General features: G+C 57.9%; 1 protein-coding gene across 7 annotated transcripts in view; it reads left to right on the top strand.

Annotated features, from left to right (window-relative positions):
* TNS1 (tensin 1) overlaps positions 1 to 24,049 on the top strand; it is a 225,655-nt gene that overhangs the window by 22,183 nt on the left and 179,423 nt on the right. For all 7 annotated transcript variants that reach the window (XM_027590752.2, XM_027590751.2, XM_027590750.2 and 4 more), the window contains exon 2: positions 21,794 to 21,908. The gene's annotated coding sequence lies outside the window, so the exon portion shown is untranslated. The remainder of the gene's footprint in view (positions 1 to 21,793; positions 21,909 to 24,049) is intronic.

The following is a 24,049-nucleotide window of genomic DNA, read 5'->3' as shown; positions in this document are numbered from 1 at the left end:
CTAGCCACCGCTTTCTTCTCTTTCTCCCTACCCTCTCTCCCCCTTTTGTTTCTGTGTTTGATGAGTGCCTTTTGTGCCCTAAGTGCTGGGAAGACTTTAGGATGCTATGAAGAAAAAATCATCTAGTCCTCCTCTCTTTGGCCGAGCAGGGCCACGCCTCAGCCAGTCCTATCTGAAGGACTTCCTCTTATTTAACAAATTCAACAAGTGGTCCCTTTCGATTAAACTTTGTTCCACTCGCTATGGACTAGGCCCCATTTCCTCACGTCTCACATCTTATCCATTTCCTCTGGTGCCCTGGTGGGGAGGGAGGCTGTGGAGATTGTGGGACCCCCCAGAGAGGAGGAAGTCCCCTGTGTGTGTAGGGGGGGGGGATGATGGTGGTTCCCTTGCTTGGGGGATTGTGAGGGGCTGAGGGCCCTAATGTCCGCCTCTCCCCCTCTCACTAGCCATGCACCAGCCGGGACCTGTTCCTTCTCTTTCACTGTGTTCCTGCCCAGTCTCCCCTAAGGCACCGTTCCCCAGTGCCTTGCCTCCTGGTGGGGATCTGAAGTGGGGAGGGGGCAGGGCCTGAGAAGTCTGCTGGAGTAGGGGAGAGCTTGGGGCAGGGGTGAGGGGAAGGGGAGAGGGAGAGGGCATTGCCCTGAGATGGTCCCAGGGAAGCCTCGCTGGGCAGTGCAGGCGGTGGGGGCCCTGGGGGAGGGGTCCCTCGCCGCCACCGATCTGCTGGCCTGTAGCTGTGGAGGAGGCCCTGGCAGGGTCCTGCTAGCTTGCAGGCGCCCCCCCCCCCCCCCCCCCCCCCCCCCCGGCCCCTTTCTCTCAGGGCTTAGCTGGCTGGCTGCCCTCCCGCTTTCTCTGCAGCAGCATGCCAGGGGCAAAGCTCATGGCTGCCGGTCCACCTCTCCGTAGTCTCGCTCTTCCGTCGGCCTCTCTCTCCCTCTGTGGCTCTGTTTCTCGCTCTCTCTCTCCCGTGTCTTGCACCTCCTCCTTCTCACTTCTCTCTCCCTAGTTCCAGGGGCACGGTATGGTCACCCCAAACAAGATTCCTGAGAGGACCCGCCCTCACTTCACATCATCTGAGCACAGCAGAGGCAGAGGAGGGTCCCCGGCTCCAGTGGCAGGCACGGGGCAGGACGGGAAGTGAAGGTGGGGAGTGGTGCGCCCTGAACCCTGAGCAGGATGAGGTTCAGCCATAGCCAGAGGGGGCCTGTCCGGCTCTCATCCGTCTGAGCTGGTTCAGCCCCTGAGGCAGGGTCCCTTCCAACCTGGGCGGGTTCTGGATGCTCAGAGCTCCCTCACTCCTTGACTTGGCTGGAGAGAGCCCCAGGTAGGGGAGGCTGAGTGTGGCCAGGGTCAGAGGTTGGTGGTGAGTGGGGACAGCTGGCCCGGTTGTGCTCAGTGTCCCCATGTGCACGCCCCAGCCCATGGATGTTTCTGCTCGTCCTGGAAGCCGGTGGCCTCCGTGGAAGTTAATCACATTATGCGCGGGGGAGCAATATGGGAATGGAGTGAGGTCTGGAGGGAATCCACACACGCACGCTCGCTCACACACTCACTGCAGCTTGGAGCACAACGCTGCCGCCGCCGCCCAGGCTCCCAGCGCCGCCGGGCGGTGCTCTGCCCTGCTCGCAGGTGGACGCCTGGCGCCTGGCCCCGCCTCTGCCCGGTCCCGACCCGCCTCTCCCGCGCCGCCCCGCCAGCCTCCCAGGTTGCCGGGGTGCTCGCGCCGCCCCCCCTCCCCAGCCCGGGGAGCAGGCGCTCAGAGGCTGTCACGCCGCGGGGAGGGGGGAGAGAGGGGAGCCGCCGGAGGAAGTCCCCGAGGCTGGAAGCGCCCCGCAGCGGCCCCGCGCCTCCCGCAGGGGCTTCCGGGGAGATGGAGCCACGTCGGGGCCGTTCCTCCGGCTAGAGGGGGCCGGACACTCGGACACGCGGGCTGCTCCCGCGGGGGCTGAGGCTCCCGGACACCCCCTCCCCCGCCCCCACTCGGGGCCGGGCTCTCGGCGTCCTATTCTCCCCACCCCAACTCAGTGCCCAGAGCGGCCGGTCCCCAGACCCTCGCGCCCGCCCGAGGCGCCCATCCTGGGGGGTCACCATGACTCGGCTGAGCTGGTGCTTCTCCTGCGTGATCCGATGGGGCAAGTACCTCTTCTCCTGCCTGCTGCCCCTGCGCTTCTGCCTCCGCAGCCAGGTAAAAGCCCTCCGCCTCACCTGGCACCTGTCCCCCCCCAATCCGGCCCCCCACTCCCTGACAGGCACTCCTCGCCCGTGGTCTCCTCCGCGGCCGAGGTGTCACCCTCCCACCTTCAGGGACACACCGTCTTGACCCTTGTCAGCCTGGCCTTCATCAGAGTTTGGGGACTCCTGGGGCGCCCCTTCCCCTGGCAGCACGGAGGCACTAGGAGGGAGTAGCTGCCCTTCCCCCAGAGCATCTGGAGTTTGGGTCAGAAGTCTGAAGGGTAGTACTGAAGTCTGTGGGGATTTGGGTACAGAGGAGCGTTTCTAAGGGTTTTCAGCATCCCTCCTAAGTTTCTGTGGGAAGGGAGGACGAGTTCCTGGAAATGGCTCTTCCCCCCCCCCCACTGGACTAAGAGGACCCAGAGTTAAGGCTGGGGGATAGCAGAGTGAGATGGAAGTGGGGCGTGAAGGGGCTGGTGGACTCCGGAGGGATTTCCCAGAGGATGGAGGGACCAGGGAACTGGACAGGGAGAGGACAAGGGCAGGAGGCAGTAGCTGGGCTAGGGAGGGTGGAGGGGTCTGCCGGGGACCACAGTGCAATGGGTCCATGGGTGGGCGTGTCCTGGTTGAGCATCTTTCCCCTGGGATCCTCCCAGAGAGGTTCCTTGACAATGCCTTCAGGGTGTGTTTGCTTTACTGTGTGTGTGTGTGTGTGTGTGTGTGTGTGTGTGTGTGTGTGTGTGTGTGTGTGTGTGTGTGTGTAAGGAGGAAGCTGGGGAGAGGGTGGAGGTGGGTGCATAGTTAGCCAGCAGAGTAGGGAACTGGAAAAACTGTGTGTAACCTTAAATTCTCTCCTGGTGGGGCAGAGAGAACCCCAAGAGCATGACCTTGAAGCATCCAGTGAGGGGAAGGATTTCAGGAACTGGGGGTCCTGTAACAGGGAACTGGTCTTCTAGTCCGTTCTGCCTTCTTTTGGGGAACCAGAAGGGCCCGTCACACTGGGGGAGAGGGGCACAGTACACCATTCTGGTTAAGAGTGCCAGATGCAGAGCCCGTCTGCCTGGCTATGAATTCTGGCTCTCCCATTTACTAGCTGTGGACCTTGGGCAAGTTGCTAAATCTGGCTGTACCTTAGTTTTCACACATGTAAAATGGGGATAATGAAACTACCTACACCATTGGGTTGTTGTGAAGATTAAATGAGACAATATGCTTAAAGTGTTTACCGAAGCGCCTACTCCATAGTAGATGTTCAATAAAAATTAGGGATATTATCTTGATTACTGTTGTGCCTTTCCAGCAGGGGTCTCCTTCCTCGTAGACCTCCAGACAGGCTAGGACTGGGGTATGTGGGGATGGCTGGATTTCTCCCAGTATCCATTCTGTCCATTATATGGGATTGAATGTTCAGCTCCTCCTCCCAGGTGCTGCCTCCGGCCCTCAGTTTCCCTCTCTGCCACTCCGCAGTGGGGAAAGGTGCCAACAGGCTTCTGCTCCAGTCACCCAAGGTGTGCTTTGAAATCTTCTAGCAAAATGCATTGTCCCCAGGGATTGGCTGGGAGGCAGGCTCTGCAGCTGTGGAGCACAGGGCCAGAGCCCCATCCACGGTCCAGTGGACTGTGAGTTCAGAGGCTGCGGAGTCGGGTTTTCACATTTGGGAAAAGGCAGCCTGCAGCGGGAAATGGCCAGCCAGGACCAGGTCAGTTGGACCCCAGGCCGCTTAGCAATCCCCCGCTCCTCATTTACAGAGGTAGAGGGTGACCCGAACTCTTCCTGGGCCAGGATTTGAGCGGGGCACTGGGGGTGAGGGGCTGGATGAGCAGCTGCAGCTGCCTCTCTCCCTCCAGCCAGCCTTGAAGGGCCTGAGTTAGGCAGGAAATTAGAGCTGGGGGGGAGATCAAGATCTCTGAGTAGAGCCCTGGTGATGATTTTATTAAAAATTGCTGGGATTGGGCCCAGACTCTGTCCCCACCTAGGGTGCTGGTGGAGGGGAGGTTAGGGGAAGGGGATGTGAATGATGCTTCTTCCTGTGTCAGCTAGGGAAACTGAGGCCCAGGCAGGGCCGAGTTGGAACCTCACCTTCTGTTTCAGGGAGCATCCAGATTTTTGGAAGGCAAGGGGGTGACCTCCATCTCATACTGGAGGGGTGGTGGGCATGGGGGCAAGGGGCAAGACCTCCCCAGCCCACAGCGTGTCTTGGTAAGCTTTGGGATGGATGCCTCATGCTGCGGGCTGATGTGTCCCATGCCCGGCTTGGTGAATGAAGCGTAGATGGGACTTCAGCTTCTGTTGACCCCTGGCACCCTGCGCAGTGGTACATGGAGGCATGCTAGGGTTCTAGCACCTCAGAACTCAAAGGCCGAGTGTGTATGGGGCTGGGAAGCAGGGTGAGAGGCATGGCTTACCGGAAAGGAGGCTCTCTGCCAGCAGCGGCCAGACCCCGTGCTCACCCAGATCCCGGGCCCCAGAGCTTGCAAGTCCCGCGGCTTTTCTCTTCTTGTTGGCTCTTCTGGAGCCACAAGGGAGCCAGGTCAGTCTCACCCCGAACCCTGTGGCTGCACTGTCCTCAGCTTCCCTCTTTCCTGCCCCCTGCACCTCCCACCCAAGCCAGACCTGGGCCTGGGTAACTGACCCCCTCTGTGGAGCTGCAGAGCCAGCCCTTGGATCAGCTGTGGGAGGAGAGCTAAATAAATCATCACCGCCACATGGGACCATAGCGCCTAGTCCTGCTATAGGAGCAGCAGGAACGTTCTAAATCCTCATGAGATGTTGAGTCAGACACCGGCTCTCCATTCTCACACACCCTAGCTGTGTGACTCCGAGCAGCTGCCGAACCTCTCTGTGCCTCAGCTTCTGCCTCTGTAAAATGAGAGCTGGTAGGAGCCTTAAGTGGATGCCACAGTGAAGTGCCTGATTAGTTAATATTGATCTTTCCTGGGGCAAGGGGTGGGGCAGTATCATCTAAGGGGACGAACGGGTACAGATGGAGCTGCCAAGGGCTTGGTGTCAGATTCCTGCGCATCCCATACTATCAGGCTCTGTAGCTGGGCGTTGGAGAGGAACCCCAGAGCCAGCAGTGCCCCTGCCTATTTGACGGGAGGCATCTGGGACAGACTGGGAGGAAGGCTGTGGTGTGAGCGGTCCCTGCGTGGAAGGAGGTGGGCTATAGGGTTGGCGGGAAGCTGGAAGCATGATTGTCGCACAGTGACTGGCTGCTTTAGGGAAATGTGTGGGGCCTGGGAACCATGAGACTGGGGCTCTTTCCTGACCAGCTCTGTGACCTCCCTCCACTGCAGGGTTGTTGTCTGTTCAACAAGGGGGCTGGGTTAGATAAGCTGCGCCCCAAAGGCCAGACTCTCCCCGTGGACATGTTTAATTTGGCTGGCAGCATGGGTTTTCTTTTCTTTTTTTTTAAAGCCAACATTTCAAAATTTGGGTTTTTTGTTCATATTTTTATGAAAGATTTTATATGATCATATAGATTTGGGGCTTCTTGACAGATCAGAGGATCTGGTGGTCTTCTGTCAGATGTCCCAGATGCCACAGTGGCTGTTCTGAGGAGTGCATGTCCCCTTTATCTGGGGGTGCCCTTTTGAGGTCCCCAGAGACCCCTTGCCCGCTCCTCTCATTTAACGTCTGTCGGGCCCCTGAAGGCTCTGACCGTGACTCTCCTGGTCGCCCTGACTGTGGCTGCTAGCTGAGCCTGAGAGTCTTTCCACCTCCGAGGATCTTGACCTTCAGCTTCTGTGCCGGTAGTGACAGAGGCAAGGCTCAAAGCCACCGCAGGAGATGGGCCGGACAACAGGAAGAACTTTTTGATGGACGAGTGTCGAGGGACAGGAAGAGTGGATTGGAGGGAACTGGGGCCTCGGCCTGGGAACTTGGGGGCATCACAGAAGGTGGAGCTGAAAGGGACCTGAGAGGCCATCAGCCTGGCCATTTTGCGGGTGAGGAAATGAGGCCGGGAGAGAGGGTCAGGCTCAGGCTCACAAAGCCCCTGAGCTTCACGCCCGCCCTCACTCACGCATCCCTCTGTGCCAGCTCAGTCCACCTCCGTCCAGCGCCAGAACTGTTTCTTCTGCTGGCTGCTGGGTCTGGATCTGGAGGGCAGCTAGCAGGAAGTGCTCTGCGTGCAGATGGGGGAGCCGAGTGGAATCCAGACCTGGCCGCGGCGGTGGGGAGGCAGTGGGGTGGTGGGGCACAGGGTGGTGGTGGGTCCTGAGGCTTCTGGCATCCCAACCTGGAAAATCCAGCCGGCCCACTGGCGTGTCCCTGATGTCTGCTGCAGACAAGACCCTTGTCCAAGCCCAGGGCGGGGAATCCCAGGCTGAGCAATACTGTCCGGGCCCCCTGAGAGTCCACAGCCTGAGAGGGCCCAGAGGCCAGGGGGTGGCATGAGGAGATGGTGCTGAAGATGGGTGGGTATCACAGGCGTGTGCAAACGTGTGCAGGCAGGACTGCCCAAGGTCCTTCTAAGGGGATCAGAGGGGGAGAAAAAGAAGGGGTTTGGGAAGGGGACGGTAGATGCTAACAGGAGGAAAATAGGTTTGGACCCATTGACTGATAGATCGACTCATTCATTCTTCAACCATCCCTGGTACCTGCTGTATGCCAGGCTCTGGAGACACAAAACACAGGGCATGTCCTTGCCCAAGGAACTCTCCCCTGTGTGGCTGGGGGAGGGGACACCCGGCTGCAAAGCATGAAAAATGGATAACAAGCCAGAAACAGGGGGTCATTACAGAGTTAGAGACACCTTGGGTGGCAGAGTTTAACATTCAACAGGGTGGATGGTGGTCAGGTAGCAGGAAGGAGTTCCCAACAGTGAGAGGTTCAGATACAGGGGAGACCCCCACGGGCTTGGAATAGAGGGATGGGGACATTCTGGGGGAGGGTTCTTCCAGGGGGAACCCCAGCATGAGGGTCCTCCACACCCTGAGGGGACTGGGGAAGGGGCTGGCTTGAGGTCTGCGGGGCCCCTTTGGGCTTTGTGGGAGGCCAGACAAATTGGTGTCACTGTGACTTGGTCTTCAGGCTTGTTTTCCAGCATTTCTGGGAAGCCGCAAGATGATGATTTCTCAGAACTTCTGAGATAGCCGTCGGAAGGCGCATCCTCTAGTGTCGCCAGCAGCGAAGGGCTGTGGGAGCAGGAAGGGTGGGCCAGGGTACTGGGATGTCAGGCTGTAGCTGGCTGAGCCCTCCAAGCTGTGGGAAGGCTGGAAGGGCTGGTGGTGGTGGCTGGGGGATGGGCTCCGAAAGGCCTCCTGAAAGCCTTGCCTCCTCGCTTGCCTGTGGCTCGTCTGCAGAGGGTGGGAGGGTGCGCAGGATTGTCCGTCTGTGGACCACCCTGGGGTGGTCGCAGGGCTGGCTATGCGTGGAACCCTGGTGCATTCAGTGTCGGCCGAACTGTCAGTGAGCCCCAGCAGGCTTGGAAGGGAGGTGGCTGGGGTGGGGGAATCAAAGGGGTATCGTGATGCTGCAGGGCATGCCGTGGAGGGGCAAAACCTTTTGCAGCTTCATAGCTCTGCAGAAGGACTTGGAGAGACTTGGAGAGAGAGGAGAAGGGGGCCCCCGAGAAGGGACCCCGATTCCTCACCTTGTCTCCTTGGCCAGAACAAAGACTGAACACAGGCATCTGCTCCAGGAAGGACCAGAATCAGACACCTTGCTTCGGTGTCCTCCCCTGACTTCTCAGAATCACCAGAAGATAGAGTGTCAGTCCCTCGTGCAGTGCACAAGCTGCATTTCCGCACGTGGCAGCCTTTCCCCAGCTGAAGTGTGAAGGGATCCCTCTCTTTCTGGAGTTAGGCAGGTAAATGTCTTGGTTTGGTCTGGGAGGCCACACACCTGGCTGGGCAGGTCCAGCTGAGGGGAGAGGCCCGTTGTAGAGGCTGAAACCCTCGGGATGCACTGTGTGTGGTGCTGACAGAGGGTGGCAAAGGCATGCTTTTGGGTGAGGGGGGCAGAGAGGGGATCCGTAAGCCTTTGTACATGCCAGGGGCACGCACTGCACACTTGTGCATGTGCAGGGGAGCCAAGCGAGAGGACTTTCTTGCCAGGTTACTCAATCCAGGAAAGTGGTCTCAAAGTGCCTACTCTGGGTGGAGCCCCGTCCTCGGCATTTTGTGTGTTTATGTGAGTTGAGCTGTGTGTCCTGGTGTGTGTGTCTACAGAAGGGGGTGGGGCTGAGCCCTCTTTCCCTCCCCTGGAAGGCTCCAAAAAGCAGAGCGGGTGATTCATCAGGCTCACCCACCCTCACTTAGTCCAGCCTTGGCCAGAGCTCAAAGAGGAAAGTCTTTGGGGGGTAAAACTGGGGGGGGGAGGGGATCAAGACAATGAGGGCCTGAGCAGATTTTGCTGGATTCCCTTGCAGTGCTCCCTGGGAATACATTTATATTTTGTACCCTACTTTTTACTCTGCTCTGGACCCCAAACTCTCACTCCTGAGCTAAAGGTGGGGGAGAGGGGAGGGGAGGGCTGAAGAGGAAGGGGAGCACTGTGGGGGAGAAGTAGGCGGGTGGAATGGTGGGAGGTAAAAACTGGGCCCAGGGAAGGGGGGGCAGGGGCAGTGGAGGAGGAAGTGGGGAAATGCAAACCAAATGTTGGCCCAGGGTACAGTCAAGAAAAACAGACTCTTGCAGGAGCCTGGAGCGGGGCTCCCTTTAGGAAGGGCAGGAAGGGCTGGGACAGATGTTTGGAGAAAAGAAAGAAGGGAAAAAAAAAGAAGTAGGAAAAAAATTGGAATGAAATCCACAGCCTGGAGGCAGGGCCATTCTCCCACAGTCTCGGGCCTGGTTTTTCTTGTGTTAAGGCCTGTTGCTGAGTGTGTGCAAATAAATGTGTGTTCCCAGGGCAGGAGGGCATGCATCTGTACTCGAGAGATGGGACGGGGCCAGGGAACCCCAGGATATACAGATTGTGTCTGTCTGTTCATCAGTGGTCTGGGGGCGGGGAGGGCGGGTCTGCAGTGAGGATAGTAGGCTCCGAGGGCCTGCCAGCATCAGATCAGAAGGCAGGAGGAGCCTCGGTGGCTCACAGGGCTTGTATGTCTGGAGGTGGGGGTGGGGGTGCAGGGTGGACAGTGATGGCCGGGGGTGGGGGGGGCTGTCTCCAGGAGCTGTCCCTTTGCCTTGTCTCCTTCATACCCCCCTGCAAAGCAGGGCTTCTGACCCCCAACCCCACCAGTGGAGCCTGGGAGGAGGGAGGAGATAGGAGGCTGGGACAAGGGGGTGGAGTGGGGGGAGGAGGAAGGGAGGGAGGGTGAGCTGGAGGCAGGCAGGGTGAGCGGCCCGGCAGATGCTGACTGCTCCCTCCTTCTCAGAGCTGCCTTCTGCCTGCTCCGTGGGGGCTGTGAGCTCAGGGGGGCCGTGAGTGGGCTCTGGCCTGGGCCCGAGGGACGGCGCCCGCCGAAGATGACGTGGATCTGTCTGTCCTGCATGCTCTGGGTAGGTCTGGCTGCTTTAGCTAGGAGGTCGCAGGGCCGCCCCCCCCATCTTATCCTTAGGCGGAGAGCCAGCGTGGGGGAGTGTTGGTGGTGAAGGCAGAGGGCCTCTCTGCCTCCTGCTGACTGACAGAAGGACAGACTGACTAGGGCAGGCCCTCAGCCATTGTCCTTCCCCATCAACAGGGCCTAGGCCCTGATTCTCCGGGTCAGGACATCCCCCTCCCCACCTTTCTTGCCTCCACTTGAGTCCAGGAACTGTAGTCTAAGGAAGCCACCAAGAAATTCGTTTGTTTTGGGAGCCTCTCCTGCCCGCACCCCGCCCCCCCCCCCCCCCCCCCCGCCCTGCCACACTGGGGGGGAAATACTTCACCCCTCTGCTGCTCAGCCCCAGCTGGGGAGGTGGCTGTGCTAGGGGCCTGGGGGACAGGAGATGCTGACCTAGCAAATGAAACGTGGGGAAGCCTGGTTGTGGAGACCTCTGTTCGGATCCCGTTACTTTGATCCCTTCTAGACTCAGTATCGTGGCTTCTACCCGCTACCATCGCTTCCCCTATAGGCCGCCTGTTCTTACCAAGACCCTCCTGCCTCCCCTCCCCTCCTGCCCAGAAAAGGAAAACACTGCTTCCTCTTTCTCCCTTCTTTTCTGCTCTCCCCCCCATCTAGGAAGGTGTGTGTTGGGGTGAGGGTGCCTGAGGGGTGGGAAGGCAGGGGCTGGGAGCCGCATGATGAGGGTAAAAGTCTCAGGGGAGGGGGGGGTGGGGAGAGTCCTGACCGCCGCAGGAAGGGTGGGGGCAGGGGCAGGGGCAGGAGACCCCTTCCTCAGAGGGGCTTTTCGGAGGTCTGGGCTGGGTGAAGGCATGCACAGGGGTCAGGAGGGCGAGGAAGTCATTCCTGGCTGAGGTTCATGTTGGTCTCAAAGAGAGTGATGGCTGGCTTGGGGGGAGGGGGCTCTGGGCCCAGGATCCAGATGTGGCCTTTCCTGCCCCTTTCCCTGTTCTGGCCAGTCCCCAGGCAAGCCCAGGCTGGGGGCAGCTGTGGGAGATCAGAGTTGGGCAGCCAGGCGTCCTTGGGACAGTGAGGGGAAGAGTGGGAGAGGGGGCTGGAACGCGGGGGTTTGGGTGGAGCGTGGGGCTCGGGTGCAGGGGTGGGTCAGAACAGTAGACCGGGAGAGCCCGCAACGTCCTGCACAGAGGCTGCACCAGTGGTTTTGTGTGAAATGGGATCCTTGGCCAAGTTCATCTCTCTGGGCCCTTCCAGCTCCCTCGGACGAGCTCGGGAAGGCCTGCCTACAGTGCTGAGGATTGAGGTGGGCAGCGGGGGAGCCCTGCGGGGGGACAGATGGCCGTTAGATTTCCAGGGGTGACCGGCTGCTGTGGATGGGGGAAGGGCCACTTCGGCTCAGAGGGCATGGGAAAAGTACTTCACCCGGGCAGCCCTCAGTTTCCCCATGGGTGAAAGGAGGATAGTGAAGGGGAGCTGCCGAGAGGTAGGCACGAGTGCCCTGTCAACCTTACCGCCCTTTCTGAGAGTTGGGAGAAGGGCTGGTGACCAAAGGCAGGTGTGGATGCTGCCACTTTGGGGCCTCTAAGTCCCTCCCCAGGCCTGTCCCTCCCGGCCCGGTGGGCCAGCCCCGTGGGCACTTGCCGGTGAGAGGGGGCTGGGCAGAGGGGATGGCCATTGCCAGGGGGCTGGTGTTGGAGTCTGGGGGAGTGTGGACTGGACAGAGGGCACAGTTCTGGCCCTGTCAGGGCTCCCACAGATGCCCAGGCAGCTCTACCAGCAACCTTCCTCTCTTCTGAGCAGGACTGGGGCATATGTGGTGGGCAGTGGAAGGGTGGATGGCACCAGGTATGGAGAAGGAGCACAGAGGCCCTGGAGACCTTGCCAAGGGGGCTGCTTCTGCCTTGAGAGGCAGCTGGTGGTGGGAAGTGTGCAGACTTTGACACCAGACAGGGCTAGGTTAAAATCTTAGTTCCATTATTTACCAGATGGGCCTTGGGTAAAACAGTTCCCTTCCTGGGTCTCAGTTTCCTGGTCTGTAAAGTGGGAATAAGAAAACACACCTTGTGTGACGGGGATGAGCACAGAGATAATGTATGTCAAAAGAAGAGGTGCCCAGGCACACAGTAGGTGCTCAGTAGATGCTCGTCCTTCTGTTGCTCCGAAATCTCCTGCTCGGCTCGTGGGATCCCCTGAATCCAGATCTCGTGTGTGAGGATCTCCCTGGCATGGCTGTTGTGGGATGGGGCCTCACCTCTGCGGCTCCTGACTGCCCCAGGACCACCCCGCTACTCTGAGGCCAACAACCAGCTGGGTCTGCTGCCTCAGGGAGGTAAACTGAGGCATGGTCTGGAAGAGATAGGTCTTGTGCCCCTGTGTGCGTGCGTGCTTGTGTGTGTGGACAGAGAAAGGTACATATGCAATATATCTGCAGTGCACAGTTTTCATAAGCTCGAGGAATAAAAATCACCTTATTCGTGGAGGAGCATGGCTACGTATTATATGCATAACTTGATTTTCTCATCAAATGCCCCTGTTATTCCATATTCAAAGATGGTTTATTTAGAAAATAATTACATGCCCATTAATTGAGGCTCTTTGGTGTTGGGCCAATGGAGTTAGATCTGCAGGTTCTTCCTTCCAGAAGGGCTCACTCTATTCTCTGGAACTGGGAAGGAGCTTATCCAGGGAGGTGGGGCTGAAAGAGCCACGGGGTGGGGGGGGGGGAGGTGGGCAAGTGCTCTGGCCCTGCCCTGAGGAGGCCATGTGTCCTCAGGCTGGTCACTCGACTTTTCTGGACCTCACAGAAGTGGAGAAAGTATTCTCAGAGGCCCTTCCAGCTGCAGACAATGAAGTGTTCTTTTTTCTGGAGCTGGTGTTCTTCCCAGTGCTAAACGCACAGTTTTGTTCAGAAGGGGCCTCACGAGCCCGCAGATTCTCAGTGCGCAGTTTCTGCCACAGAGGCCCCAGTCTGACCTCTTGGTCCTGAACTTGCTGTCTCTGGAGTTTTGTTTGCCTGTGAGGGCTGTGCCCACCCGGGGCCTCCTGATAAGTGGGGCTTGGGACCTAGGCTGGGCTACATGAGACTGACCGGAGTCTGAAATAAAACCCTCCTTTTGCAGAGGTTTTCAGAATGACGTTTGAGGCACAAAGTCAGGGACAAGTACCTCACTGTTCCTCTGCAGTGTTCAGAGGAAGTGCAGTGGGCTGGCTTTGATCCCAGCCCCGCCACTTGCTAGCTACAAAACCTTAGGCAAGTAGCTTCACATCTCTGTGCCTCAGTTTCCCCACCTACCTAGAGGGTCGTTCGGTTTTAAATGAGCTAATAGATGCATACATTTAGAATAGCATCTCTCACACAGTCAGGGCTTAAGATATGTTAGCTCTTATTGTCTGATGGTGTGTTTTCAGAGTCATGCAGCAAGCCAGAGCAGAAGTAGAGACCGGGTTCTCCTGGCCCCCATCAAGGGCTCTCCATCCTGGGAATCCTTCAGGGCAGGGTGTGTGGGGCCAGGAGAATCAGGAGAATGATGCGAAGGCCCAAGAACAATCAGGGCCCTCCCCTGCAGGCGGCATGCCCATGGGTCAGAGCGTGGGCCCTGGAGCCAGCCTGTCTGGATACCACTTATTAGCTGTGTGCTCAGACGAGTTACGTAGCCTCTCTGTGCCTTCCTTGTGTACAGTTCCTCGACTTCAACAGTTTCGTTTGAAACTCAGTGTGATTCTGTAAGGTGTGAAGGGCAGGGACGAAGGTTCCTGTTTCCGGCCATGGTGAAGGGGACCCACAGAGGGGAAGGGGCCTGCCCAAGGCCCACGTGGCTTCTGGGTTCAGTGTTGCTAGACAGGGAAGGGTAGGGGCTGGGAGGGTGTTGGAGCTCTGGGTTGGGGGGGCGGTTGGGGCCCAGGAGTCCAGGGGTAGCCGCTGGTGTCGGGGAAGTGACACCGTCCAGCCACTGCGCCACCAGGCTCCCACCCACCCACTGCCCGTCCATCCATCTCACGGACGATTATGGGGTGCCTACTTTCTTCAAGAAGCTTGCAGGTCTTGGGCTAATGATTACAGTAAGGTGGGTGTTGCCAAGAGGGAAGCTGTGGGGGCAGGTAAGAGGGGACCTCACCTGGACTGGAGGAGGGGGAGGTATTAGGAGAGGTAAGCTTCAGTGCAGGGGTGAAGCTGAGAGCTCAGAAGTCCAAGTGCAGCAGCTAAGGATAACTGTGGATGGACAGGACTGGGGAAACTGCCAGGAGGTGGCCTTTGGGCAGAAGGGTGCCGAGGATGGGACAGTCAGGGCCTTTGGCACACTGTCAGTGACATGGGAGCGCAGTGGCTAGGGACTTGGGACCCTGCCTCTGACAGACTTGGATTTGAATCTCTGTTCCATCCTGTCCTCCCTGTGTGTCCAGAGCAGGCTTCTCAGGCTCCTCGTCACTGTGAGGGGTCAGTGAGGGAATCTGGGCCAGCCCCTCGCCATGGCACTGGCCCATGCATGGGGCTCAGCCTGTCCCGTCTCTGAGCCCTGCCACCCCAGGAGATGACTCACTTTAGGGCACAAAAAGGGACCTGCGACTGGCTGCTTCGGCATGTGGAGACGTGGTTTATGAAGTTGCTGAGCCGGGGAGAGAGAAGCAAGCTGAGGGGGGAGATGATCCAGCTCCGGAAACTGAGTCTGGGGCTGAGTCCCGGGCTCCCAAGTCCCCATGTTCTCCTCTGTCACAGGGCAGGAGCTCAGTCAGTGCGACCCCCTGCCCTCCTCCCTCCGCGGAGAAGTGGGGCTGCTTGGAGTCAAAGAGTTTCATCTCAGCTAGCACCTGTGGCTGGTGAAGGGGGTGACCTGTGTCCTCTCCCCAAGGGCAGGCCAGTGGGCGTGGGGTACAACCACACGTGGGGAAACTGAGGCCAGGCAGCAATCCACTCAGTTCGCTCCTTCAGACTTGTTTAGGGATCACACCAGTCCAGGGCACGGGGACATGGAACAGAAGGCCTGGCGGACACGTGCCCCCGGTGCGCTAGTCTAGTGCAGACAGGAGTGACAGATGACGTGAAATGCCTGGGGGCTGCTCACCTCGGGCCAGGCATTGTCTCAGAACAACCTGGGGGAGGTGACTTTATCAGCCCATTCAACCGATTAGTAAAGTGAGGCAGATGGGGTTAATCCACTTGCCTGGGGACACCTCGCTAGCTAGGAAGGAGCAGGAGCCCCCGGATGGCATAGAGGGCTCCGATGGGGCACCAGGAAAGTGCAACCAGGGGAGGAGGGGGTACCTGGGGGTGGGGGGCGCTCAGCCCGAACAGAATCCTGAGGAAGTAAGCAGAAATCCAAACTGAGGGACCTCCTGCAAAACAACCCAGAGTCTTCAAAAAAAGGAAATCAAAAGGTGGAGTAGTGTGTCTAGATGAAAGAAGATGAAGGGAACCCGGCAAGGAAATGTAATGCAGGGTCCTGTTGGATCCTGGGTCCCAGAGCAAAACAAAACCAAAGACCCAGCTACGATGGATGTTAATGGGGCCAAAGGGGAAATTCGAATATGAATGAAATCTTAGAGAACGTACGTACTGCACTGATGCAGATTCCCTGCGTGTGATCATCACGGGAGGGGGGGGGGGCTTTCTGTAGGGCTTTCTGTAGGGCCAGAGGCGGAGAAACAGTGCAGTCAAAAGCAGCACAACATTAGCAAACTGTGAATCACGGTGATCGGAACATGCGTGCTCATCTTTTCCAGCGCTTTCAAACCCTTCAGAATAAAAAAAGAAGACAGCGGTGGGGAGTCTGAATCTAAGACAGTGTTGTGCGGGAGGGGGGGGGGTAATCTGGGAAAATCTCCCTGAGGGGATGGGGTTTGAATGTGGCCCTTGAGGACCTATAGAAGCTTGGCAGGCTGAGAGGGGAGGAAGGGCATTCTGGGAAGGGGGAACAGCAGAGCAGAGGCTCAGAGGTGGACGCAGGGAAGGGAGCTTGGGAGCCGGGTGTGGGGTTTGAGATGGCAGGGTGGGCTGGGTATGGACTGAGGCTGCCTCCCCTGCTGGCTTGAGGGAGTGCATGTTTCATCCTGGATGCATGGGTAGGCATGGAAGCATTTTGGGGTGAGTGGGGGGTGTCAGTGACCCCATAGAGCTGTGCTTTTTAGACGCTGCATAGAGGCTATGTGGGGGAGGAGGGGCCCAGTGTCGGCGGCCCAGGAGGCTGTGGTAATAGCCGTGGGTAGAAGTGACAAGGCCTTCCATAGGGCAGAGGTCTCAGAATTAAAAAGCGCAGGAGGGCTGAGAGTGTTCAGGAAGCAAAATTCAAAGTCTGGCAGCTAGCTGGATTGGAGGGTGGAGGGCTGGGAGGAGTTGGGGGTGACTCAGAGTTTTCCACTGGGGCGACCAAGAACACCATCAGGCCATTAGCTGGCTAGCAGATTGGGGGGGCAGAGGTTAAGGAACTTTGGTGTGTATGTGAAGGGAGGTGGGGTTGGGGGAAGCTTGTACTTGAAGTGACTGGGTCTCCCAGATGCCAGCCTGTGGCTCCTTGGGGAGTCTGAGTCTTCCCCACAGAAATGACAGGTGATGCCAACCATGCCCTGGTGTCTCCACCCAAGAAGACAAGGCGTGGAGGGGTGGATGGCCAGGAGGCCGGGAGAGGGCCTGCTGACTCTCCAGGGCCTGCTTTTTGGTGACTTTCTTCCCCAAGGCTCACTGGCCCGCAGACTTCTGCCCTCTGGCCACATCATCGGGGCCCCCAGTGTGGGCACAGGGAGCCGAGTGGGAGCAGGGCTGGGGGGAGTTTCTTGTGGAGGGGTCTGGAGGCCTGAGCTGGAGGACCCCTAGGGCTGTCAGTCCCCTTTCATTCCCCACCCCCACCACACTCAGCCCCCGTGGGGCAGGGAGGGACCAACAAACAGCCTTTCCCACCCCAGGGCCCAGGACTCCCGCCAAGCTGTCCTAGCTAGATGTGCCACGCCCCTCTGGCTGGAACTGTCTGGCAGGCAGTCTTGGCTGAATGGAGGGTGGGAAGGAGAGGATCCCCCTGAGGCCCAGGAAAGCCGTCTGATGCTGGGTGGGTGGGCTTATCACAGGGCTCGGGCTCTGGGCTTGGAGGGTGGGGAGGAATGACTTTCTGGCTAGGACCCCTTCCCTTCTCTGGACTCTGGCTTTTGAGGGAGGTGGGTGTTGGAGACACCAGGCAGCTCCCGCTGTGGCTGCGCCTCCTTGGCGCCCCCCCCTCCCCCCGGGGGCCCCCAGGTCCTCCAGGAGCTAATCCAGCTAGGAAGGGTGGGGGAGTGCTTTGTGAGGCTGTCTGGCACTTGTCAGGAAAAATGATGAGCATTGTCCTAACAAGTGGTTACCCCCGAGCAGAGCTTTGCATTCATGGGCTCGTTCACATCCTCTGCCCATATCTGCAGAGTAACCCTGGGTGAGGGCAGTGTAGGTTCTAGACCCCCAGGTTTCTTCTTCTGGAATTTAACCTATGGTTGGTCGGTGGGAAACTCTTGTACCCCCTTGCGTCTAATCATGCATCCCTGTGGCTTCTGCTCTTGAGTTTTGTTTTGTCTTCAATAACTTCATAGATCAGGTCTGGTCCATTCTTACAATGATAGCCCCTCAAGTTATTTGAAGATCTAAGGCTCACCCACCCTAGACTTTCTCCTCCTGCAAACTGGGACCTTCAGACCTCTGTGGGTGACTCTTTCAACGACATTGCCAGACACCGTTTTATAGCCCGGCAAGCCTATGTTGCAGAGGAGGTCACAGCCTAGGGCCGCTTGCCTGGGGGTGCTGGCCTCCTCACTCCCACGTGGGTCCCACAGCCTCTCCTGGAGGGGTGATATCTCATTGGGCACCCCTCTCTGTAACCGTGAGCATGTCCCACCCCCCAGTTCCTCCAGCCCCTGCATCTCAAACTGGCCCATTGGTTCCCCTGCTCTTTCTATACTCAGACTATCTTGTCCAAACCCATCATTTTCATCTGGGGACTGTGAGGCCCAGAGAAGGCCACTGATGTTCTCAGGGTCACCAGCCTAGAGAGCGGGTCTCTAGACCCCCCATCCCAATGCTCCTTCAGCCAGAGAGCCAGAATGAGGTGGGGGGAAGGGCAGGGCCTTGGCCCATAAGCTGCTTCCAGAGGCCATGAGTGAGGCCAGAGAATGTATCTGAAACCCTGTTCTTGCTCCCCACGCCCGTGCGAGGGGAGAGTTTGTAAACTCACATTTATGAGTTTGGGCAGGCAGGGCAGGCAAGCCCAGGGCCCAGGGGAGAAGCCTGGGCGTTTGCTTGTCAGCCCAGTAGGCTCTGCCTGCTCCCCATCTGTTCATTGGGCAGCCAGGAGCCTCTTTTGGGAGATTCCACTGCTCCAACTGTACTTTGGGGAGAAGGCCACCTTCCGTGGGCTTTGGGTGAAGAGCTGGATTTGAGGTATAGACGGAGAAGTCCAGGGGATAAGCTGGAACGGGAAGCTCAGCTTGACTCCACAGGGTGGGAGAGGCAGGCTTGGGGGGTGGCTGGAGTTAGGCCTGAGAAGTTTGGGCTTTAGGGCTTCCTGCCTGCCTCCCCAGACAGGCCTTAAATTGAACCCCAAGTCCCCTTCCTGCACCTCTCCCCAGCCCAGGACTGGGCTGCTGCAGTTGACTTTGGGCTGGGACCCCTCCCTGGAATGTCTATGACAGAGATTATCTGGAAGGCTGCCCGCCAGGGGCTGAGAAGGGCAAACGGGGGAGGTGAGACTTCAGAATGGAGGGGGCTCACCTGCCCCTCCTGGTGGGCTGGGGGACACTGAGTGAGGTCTAGTGCAGGACAGTGCCCCACCCTGGCCCCTGCCCCGGCCCCTGCCTCCACCCTCAGTGGAAGCTGGAAGCACAGCTCCTAGAACCTAACACTCCGGACTAGCAGGACCCAGGCCCTGCTGCCTGGTTTAGCCACCAGGGGGCAGTGCTGGGCTCCCAGCTCCACGGCCCTCTGCTCTCTCCACCTCTGCCCTGGGCTTTGTCTCTGCTCCGTCCTGCCTCCCTGTCATCTCTGTCTGCCTGTCTCTGAATTTTGAGCCAGTCTCAGACTTCAGAAATGTTGCAAATACTGTGCAAAGAACTTGTTTTCCTGAGCTGTTTGCGAGCGAGTTGCTGACACAGTGCCCTACCACCCCTACGTGCTTTCCTAATTTTCCTACGAGGACTTTCTTCTACCTAACCCAACCCAGCCATCAAAGTCAGGGACCTGACATTGACACATGGCTACCGTCTTGTCCTCAGAGCCCACTGAGGTGTGGCCAGTTGTCCCGATGATGTCCTTTATGGGCACGGGAAGAATCCAGTTCCAAGTCAGCCCCAGCATTTGACTCTTGTATCTCTTTAGACTCCATTGGTCTGGAAATCTGAGTCTTTCCTTGGCTTCTGTGACCTTGTCACTTTTGATGATCACAAGCCATTTAATTGGTAGACTGTGCCTCGATTTGGGTTGGTCTGATGTTTCCTCATGATTAGATTCGGCTTGTGTCTCTTTGGCAGGAACATGGCGGACGTGGTGTTCCGTTCTCCGAGCATCCCCTCTGTGGTGCACGATTTCCATTCATCCCATTACCAGTCTTGTTTGCTCTGATCCCTTGATTAACGAGTAGTCTGCCAGGCAAAGTTACTTTTTTCCCTTTTGTCATTTAGAAGCATGGCATGGCGAGGTGCTTTGAGATTTGTGAATCTTCTCTTTCTCATCACACTTTGAATTTTTTCACTTAGTTCACATATTGGCCTGGACTCATTCAAGCCACTACTGTCACTCTGTATTGTGATGCTCAAATCACCCAGGTTTAGCCTTTGGGGGGCCATTCGAGCTGGCGCCTCTGTCCTTTTGTCTGTCTGCCCCTTTGATTCTCTGGTTGCCTTTATAGTCTCTATGTGTTTCTGTCTAATTTCGCTTATTCTCTGTGTGTGCTGGTTCGTCTCTGCCTTTATTTGCTTCTGCCTTTTCTGGGTCTTTTCTCCCTCTCTGACTCTGTTGCTTTTCTCCCTCTTTCTCTGTCTCTCTGATTCTTTCTGTTTCTGTCTCTCTCTCCCTCTCTATCTCTTTGCCTCTTTGTCTCTCTGGCTTTCTGTGTCTCTCTCATTCTGTCGGTTTTTCTCTCTGTGTCTCTTGTGGTTCAGCCTCTCTCTGCCCCAGGACTCACCACTGCAGTGTCTTCCGAGAGGAGGCCTGGACAGGCTGGGTTTGTGGGAGGCTGCCTCCCTTCCTCCTCTGAACCCACAAGCCGCCCCCTCCAGCCCCTGTCCCAGAGGCTCTGGAGCAGGGTCCAAGGAGAGACACTTGGAAGAGAACCCTCCCCTGGAACTGCAGGGTCTGTCATCAGCTGTGTCTCTGTGTATGGCTATGTGTGTAGAGGGGGGTCAGGAAGCTCTGTGCCTGGGAGAGAGGGTGAGAGCGAGGGAGTGGCCAATGTCTGCACTCTGCTGGCCCCTGCCGCCGAAGGCGGGAAATGAATTGGGTTGGAAGCCACGGTGAGGTGCCTTGGAGAGGCGTGGTGCCTTCGAGCAGGGATGGCTTCCTGGGGCGTCCTCCAAATGGGGAGCTCCCCCAGCCTGTGCCTGGGCTGAGGGCTGCAAATGGGAGGAGGGGGTCCTAAGCCGTGTGGGGGCAGGGCTTTGCGGCTTAGAGTGCGTTCCTGTACGCGGTTACCAAGGACAGACTGTCGGGGCTTGAGGGTGTGGGGCCCAACCTCGCGCCGTCCAGAGTGGGAAACTGAGGCCTGTGGTAGCGCTGGGCGGTGACTGGCCCAGGGGTCACAGCCGGTCAGACCCAGAGAAGGCTTGGACCGCCCGCCCGCCTCTCATCTCATGTGTGTGGTGGGCTAGTTTTATTTATTATTTATTATTTACTCATTTATTTATTTTTATTTTTAAAAAAAATTTTTAAAGATTTTATTTATTTGTTTGACAGAGAGAGACACATGAGAGAGGGAACACAAGCAGGGGGAACAGCAGAGGGAGAGGGAGAAGCAGGCTTCCCGCGGAGCAGGGAGCCCGATGCGGGGCTCGATCCCAGGACCCTGGGATCATGACCTGAGCCGAAGGCAGTCACTTAATGACTGAGCCACCCAGGCGCCCCATAGTTTTAAAAAGGAGATTTAACAGACCAATATTTTCATAATGCAAAGAACCACAAATAAAAATAAAGATGGCAGAAGGCTTCTGGGCTGGGACCGGAGGTGGTAGCGAGGGGGTGAGGGGGAATGGGCGGCACGTGGGTAAAAAGGCTAAGGACTATCACCAGTAGAACGGATAAGGAAGCAGCTGCTTTCACACATGGGCTACCACACGCAGCGAAAAGAAAGGGCAGCTCTCTGGGTGGCCGTGTGGATGAATCCCACGGATGGACCCCAGGCGACAGAAGCCGGACGCAGGGGTACAGCCTGCTCAGTGAAGTTTCAGACTCTGGCAAGACGAATCTTTGGTGATAGAAGTCACAATAGTATTGGGGCGCCTGGGTGGCTCAGTTGGTTAAGCGTTTGACTTTTTTTTTCTTTTTTAAGAGATTTTATTTATTTATTTGAGAGAGAGAGAGAGAGAGAGCACAGAGGGAGAGGGAGAGGGAGGAGCAGACTCCCTGCTCAGCAGGGAGCCCGATGTGAGGCTCGATCCCAGGACCCCGAGATCATGACCTGAGCTGAAGGCAGACGCTTAACCAACTGAGCCACCCAGGCGCCCCCTGTCTAACTCTCGATTTTGGCCCAGGGATTGAGATTGAGCCCCGCATCGAGCTCTGTGCTCAGCGCAGTCTGCTTGGGATTCTCTCTCTCCCTCTCTTTCTCTCCCTTTGCCCCTCCCCCTCTTGAAACCCCCATAAATAAAATAAATAAATAAAATCTTAAAAAAAAAGTCACAATAGTATTTACCTTGGGGGGATGTTGACTGGGACAGCCATGGGTGAGCCCACTGGGGTGTGGTGACATGGTGTATGTGTGTAAAATTGTTATTGAGTAAGCCATTTAAAATCAGTGTCCCAGTGTGCTGACCCACCTAAGTGTTGGAGTCTGGGTCACACTCAGCTCTCTTTCCTGGGGCCCGTCCTCCCAGAAATGGGGGCTCAGGCCTGTCACCCCCGAAGGGGCTCTCACCTCTCATTTTCCCCAGTTCTAACCCACTTCTCTCTGAGTTCCCCCAGCTCCTTCCCCAGCCTTCCGCCCAGGCCTGATCACTGTGCCTCTCCCCCCACAGCCAGAGGATCTGGAGGCCCCCAAGACCCACCACTTCAAGGTGAAGACCTTCAAGAAGGTGAAGCCCTGTGGTATCTGCCGTCAGGTCATCACCCGGGAGGGTTGCACCTGCAAAGGTGAGTAGCTGGTCAGGCTACGGGAGATGGGGGAGCACGTCGTGGTGGGCAGGAGGTGGCCTGGGACCTGGGCGGATGTCCTTCGGGTCCTGGCCTGGGGCCAGGTTCTCACGTGGGGGTTGATGCTGAGCACACCAGATGGCAAGCTCGTGGGTGTGTATGGATGGTACATGGCAGGTGGTGGGTGGCATGGAGATGGCATGTAGCTTGTGTGTGGATGATATGAAGAAGGCATGTAGATGGCATGTGGAAGGTGTACAGCTAGTGGTTTGTGGTGTGTGGATGGTCTGTGGTTGGCATGTACTGAGTGTGTGGATGGCATGTGGAGGGTGTATGAGTGGGGCATGGTGGCCCGTGGATGTCATGTAGTTGGCATGTGGATGGGGGGTGTGGAAGGTGAGTGGGTGCTGTGTGGTGGTCACATGGGTGACATGTGACAGGAGGTCCTGTGATTGGCATGTGGAGGGCACGCGGAAGGTGTGTGGGTGGCGTGTGACTGGCACTGGGAAAGACACCACATTTAGGGGTGAGTTTAAGAGGCCCCAGATCAGACTGGAGGGAGGACCTGGCGGCTGCTGGGCTTTTTCAATCACTGTTCTCATGTGCTTCTCACTGGGACTGGGGTTTGGTTGTCCCTGCTGCCAGAGAAGTCGGTGTCTTGCCCCAGGTCACACAGTAAAATCAGCAGGAGGCCCCTGCGCCTAATCTCAGGGGCTGACATCATCCCCCTACCCAGCTGCTCCACCAGATGCCTTCTTCTACCAGCCCCCCATGTCCCGTCAATCGTCAGGGAACCCCGGTATAGTTTGAGTCCCTGAGCTTCTCCACAGCCAATTCAGGCTGCTGGCTCCTCTTGCCTGGTGGGCTGACTGTAGATCCTTTGCCTCCTGGCCCACCCCCTCCGATCCACCGTGCTCACCAGCTCCCAGCGGGACTCCCTGCACACCTAGTTTGGTCGTTCCCTGGGTACAGCCTTAGGAGCGCCCCCTGCCCTCAAGACAGAGCACCGCCCCCTCCCTGTGGCTGTGAGGCCTGGCCTCCACCCCTTGCCAGCTCTCTGACCCATCTACCCCTGTCCCCCAAGTCCATACTCAGCCTGGTTGCACCCGGCTCGGCTCTCACGTAGGCCAAGTGTGTCAAACGTGCCAAAGGGGCCGGGCTCTCTGTTGCCCTGGGCCTTGACTCACGTGGCTCTACCTGGACTCCGCTCTCCTCCCCTCTCCCCTGCCGAAATCTCAGTGGGGCTGGGAAGAGAGCCTAAGGAGTAATCATCAAAGCACTTCATATCAAAGCGCTCACATGGCTCTCCTGCAGTGCTCACAGCATGGCGGGGGGGGGGGGGCATGCCTGTGTCACCCTCACTTTACAGAGGAGGAAAGGAGGAAACGGGGGCCCAGAGTCGTTAAGACTCTTGCTAAGGCACACAGCTGGCTGGGTCCCAGTGGGGCTGTCAGGGGGTGTGCTCTCTGGGGGAGGGAAGTCTTCCTAGACAAGGACTTTCAGCGGCATGATGTAGTGGGGAGTGGGTGTGGATGGGAGCGTGTGAGTGTGTGCGAATGTGCGTGTGGAGGATATTCTAGGCACGTCCTGCTCTGGACAAAGGGTAGAGGTTAATTGTCCTTCACTGAAGAGCTGGGATACCCAGACGGAGTTTAAGTGGCCAACAGGGACTTCTGCAGTACCCAAATCCGCCGCATGGTGACACGCTCCTCCCAAAAGGTCTGGCTAGGACGGGTGGTGGGTCAGGGTGTGAGCTGGGAGGAGTCAGGCCCGAATTGCTGGGCGTGGGGTCATGGCGCCACCTGACCCCGCCCCATGAACCTGCTGAAGTTAGCCCCTGAGCCTCCCCCCCCAGTGCCTCCCTTCCTTCCCCAGTGTGCCTTCCCTTCACCCCAGTAACCACCAGAGGCAGCACGGGGGTGGGGTAGAAGGATGTCCCAGCACTCACTGTGGGACCTTGGGCACATCTGTGGCCACATGTTCTGTGATGGTCTGTGGTCCTGGGTTCCCCAGTTGACCTGGCTTGAGGGCCTGGGTTGAGGAGGGGATGTGACCCCCTGGGAATGGAAGGCTCCCAAGGTGAGACACGGGTTTCCCCTGGTTTGGAGCCTGGCCCTGCTGGTGTGAACCAGAGTGGAGGT

This window comes from Zalophus californianus, chromosome 3 (assembly GCF_009762305.2).
Source record: "Zalophus californianus isolate mZalCal1 chromosome 3, mZalCal1.pri.v2, whole genome shotgun sequence".
Taxonomy (NCBI): Eukaryota; Metazoa; Chordata; class Mammalia; order Carnivora; family Otariidae; genus Zalophus; species Zalophus californianus.
The sequence above is the reverse complement of the archived record's forward strand: the minus strand, read 5'-3'. Positions and strand labels throughout refer to the sequence as shown.